Source organism: Leucoraja erinacea, unplaced genomic scaffold (genome assembly GCF_028641065.1).
Source record: "Leucoraja erinacea ecotype New England unplaced genomic scaffold, Leri_hhj_1 Leri_314S, whole genome shotgun sequence".
Taxonomy (NCBI): Eukaryota; Metazoa; Chordata; class Chondrichthyes; order Rajiformes; family Rajidae; genus Leucoraja; species Leucoraja erinaceus.
In genome coordinates, this window is record NW_026576215.1 from 68,657 (window position 1) to 72,947 (window position 4,291).

The following is a 4,291-nucleotide window of genomic DNA, read 5'->3' on the forward strand; positions in this document are numbered from 1 at the left end:
TGTCACCATTTGTAATCTGAAGATACGAGCAAAATATTGCACAGAGAAAACGGCGGCTTTTGTGATAGCAGTGACGTGTATCTTAAGTTTTATTCAAAATGTCCCGATGTGTTTTGCCTATAAACCTCGAGAAATAATTGACAACGTACCTTGGTCCTGTGCCCTAACCGCAGATTTCTTTAACTTACCGGTATGGTTAGTATTTTGGTCGGTCGAACCCATTCTAACCCCATTTGTGCCATTTCTACTGATAATCCTCCTCAACACTCTGACAGTCAGGCACATTATACAGGCCAACAGAGTGAGGAGCGGTCTCCGCGGGAGCAACACTGACGAAAGTGTCGCCGATCAAGAGGTGGAGAACAGGAGGAAGTCGATTATTCTACTGCTGGCCATATCTGGTAGCTTCGTACTATTGTGGATGGTTACCTTCGTGTGTTTTGCATGTGTCTACTTCATGGACGTTCAGCTTCTCGCAACAGATTACAAAGACCCATTTACAATTGCAGAACAGACCGGGTATATGCTCAGGTGTCTGAGCGCCTGCACCAACACGTTTATTTATGGAGTGTCGCAGAACAAATTCAGGGAAGAATTTAAAACTGTAATTAAAAATAATGTCGTTTTATTTTCTAATTCAATAAAGTGCCTTTAATTTCTCAGTGAATCTGTGAACTGGTTCCCCTAATTTGAGGAAGATCATTCTTGTTATTGAAGGAGTGAAGCGTAGGTTTACAAGGTTAATTCCCGGGATGGCGGGACTCTCATATGCTGAGATAATGGGTCAGCTGGGCTTGTACACTCTGGAGTTTAGAAGGATGAGAGGGTATCCCATTGAAACATATAAGATTGTTAAGGGCTTGGACACACTAGAGGCAGAAAATATGTTCCCGCTGTTGGGGGGAGTCCAGAACCAGGGATCACAGTTTAAGAATACGGAGTAAACCATTTAGAACAGAGAGTTGTGAGTCTGTGGAATTATCTGCCTCAGAGGGCGGTGGAGGCAGGATCTCTGGTTACTTTCAAGAGAGAGAGCTGGATAGGGCTCGTAAAAATAGCGGAGCCAGGGGATATGGAGAGGCAGGAACGGGGTACTGGTTGGGGATGATCAGCCATGATCACTTTGAATGGCGGTGTTGGCTCCAAGGACCGAATGGCCTCCTCCTGCACCTATTTTCTATTGTCTATTGGTTTTGAAGTCTTCCATGGTCTTCCATGTTTTATTACTGCAACTTTCGTTCCGAGAATGTGTTCTCATCATTGAGTCTATGCCGGCTGCGAGAGTAAACCCTTCAGTTCTATTCCGTCACATAACTATATCCAATTTCTCCTCTTACATGACAAGGAAATGCCCACTTTGCATCATATCACATAGGTCATTTACTCTGCCAACCAATTTCGTCATAGGGACGTGCGATAAAACTGGTGCCCGAGTGATACCTGTGTTCTGTTCATGAAGGAACAGCAGATACTGGTTTAAGTAGCAATGAGGGACACAAGATGCTGGAGTAACACAGCGGAACAGCCAGCATCTCTGGAGCATGGCTGTCCCGCTGCGTTACTCCATCATCTTGTGTCTATCGAGAGAACTCACTGTGGTGGAATTACGTTACGTGGGGAATCTTTACAGATTGCATCAGAGGTCAGGATGGGAAGGAGCCTGCATGCGCATTAGCTACTGGTAGATAAGGCCCTTTGCACAATAATGGCATTATTTATCCAACAATATGCAACAGCAATTATGAATTCTTGTTAGGATTGCATGTAAAACTCATGATACATCTGGGGAAGTTAAAATAATTTACCTTTGGGGTGGGGGTACAAGGAATGAAGACTACAAGTATGGATTGATTACTGCATTATTTGAAAACAATAAAACCCTCATTTATCCATTGTGTCACCGGTTATAAAAAGTCTGTCGGCAGAGTGAGTCATTGAAATACTCTGGGTTCTCTCAGAGTATTACGCATTATATAATGTTAATATCTAGAATAAAGGGACATAGAAACATAGACACATAGAAAATAGGTGCAGTAGGCCTTCGGCCCTTCGAGCCTGCACCGCCATTCAATATGATCATGGCTGATCACCCAACTCAGTATCCCATCCCTGCCTTCTCTCCATACCCCCTGATCCCTTTAGCCACAAGGGCCGCATCTAACTCCCTCTTAAATATAGCCAATTAACTGGCCTCAACTACCTTCTGTGGCAAAGAATTCCACAGATTCACCACTCTCTATGTAAAAAATGATTTTCTCACCTCAGTCCTAAAATACTCCCCTCTTATCCTTAAACAGTGAGCACTAGTTCTGGACTTCCCCAGCATCGGGAACAATCTTCCTGTATCTGGCCTGTCCAACCCCTTAAGAATTTTGTAAATTTCTACAAGATCCCCCTCAATCTTCTGAATTCTTGCGTGTACAAGGACGTCTGTGAAGCACATCGAGATGCTTTTGCGGGCCGTGAATCCGAGGAGGACATACGATTTTTGGTGCAAGTTCCACCCCCAGATGGAAGGGACCATATTTAGTGGTGCTAACACCAATTCCCGCGAACATTTCCTTATAGCTAATGACCCCCTAGTTTTAGTTGAGTTTGTGATGCCGCGCGGAAACAGGTCCATCGGTCCAACGAGTCAACGTCGACCAGCGATCGCCGCACATTAACACTACCCGATACACACAAGGTACAATGTTACATTTATACCAAACTAGTTAAGCTCCAAACCAGTAGGACATCGGTGGTCACGGGGAGTACGTACAATCCCCGCACTTTAGTCAAGATGGCGGACTGCAGGGGTGATGCGCCGTTGTGTATGGCCGCTCCTCCTGCAGTCGGTCCTTTCACCCTTTTTTATTTTTATTTTTAGTGCTGTCCGTACAAAATGTTTATTGGAGGTCTTCTTTTATGTGGTGGGGGGGTGGGGGGGGGGGGGGGGGGGGGGGGGGGGGGGGAGGGGGAAACTGTTTTAATCCCAGTCCTACCTGGTCGGAGATGCGGTTTTCTTCCGAACCGCTTCTTCGTCCTCTCTGTGCGGCCTACCATCGAGCTGGAGCAGCGCTGGAGCGGCGTTTCCTGCCGGGACTGCAGCTTCGCCGGCGGTGCAGATGCTGGGACACCAACATCGCTGAGCTGCGGCTGCAGAGCGTCCAGCCGCGGGCGGGCGGCACTGGATTTCAACACCGCGGGGCCTGGTGTCCGAGTTCGCCAGTGTCAGAGGTCCGGCCAGCACGGCCTGAGAACATTGGACATTGCAGTCTTCGGGGAGGAAGCCGCTTCAGTCCAGGCCGCTGAAGAATGTTCATCCGACGCCGATGATCCAGCTTCGCGGCAGAGGGCCTGAGAACATCGAGTTGGCTGAGGAGGCCACATATTGACCCCGACCTCGGGTGGACTATAAGGGGGAGAACTGGATATTTTTAGTGCCTTCCCTCACAGTGAATTCTGCTGTGGGGGGAAGTTTCTTGTTGATTTCATTAGTGTACTGTTCTGTGTCTTTTTTTATTTTTATTTTTTATTTTGTATGGATTTATTGACATTTAATCTATTCAATTAATTTGATCAATCTCTGTAAAGCACTTTGGTTCAAATTGATTTTGTTTAAAAGTGCTATATAAATAAACATTATTATTATTATTATTATTATTATTAAGATCGCAACGGGGTCTTCAGTTCTGGAAGGCAGTAACTCTGGCAAAACCTTTTCTTCAGCCCCCCCCCCCCCCCCACCCACGCTCCCGAATTATCCCCATCTTTCCAGAACTTGGGTTTCCGTATCTACTGTGGAAGAGATTAATTTAGAGGGAAATCAAAATAAAAAATGCAAAGTTACAGACTTCTAAGGTTTGCTTCAATATACTTGATTGCATGATATCATGGAGAGATGGAAGCAGAAAACTGCTCACCAGTTCTCTGACTTCGCAGCAGAATGAGCCGACAGTTATAGTGTAAACGAAATAACTTTTGTTTAATTTGTTAGATACTATTCTACGAAATAGTCTATCAACTACGTGGGTGCCAATTATTTCATTAATGATAACATGCTAATTGTATTCCACAACAGACGGTTAATGCGAGTCCAGCACAATACAAGGGAATCTTGGCATGATTCTAACTAATCGTTCAAGCGGCCACGCTAGCATCCCCATTCCAAGCCGATTACAAGACGCCCATTTACTGCAACATATCTACTCTTCTAGCGGTAGGAAGCGCGGTAGAAGTACTGTGACTTCTCAGAAATGTAAACAAACTTCCTTATCTCCTCTGTTGTTTCATGTTTGCATTTACCATC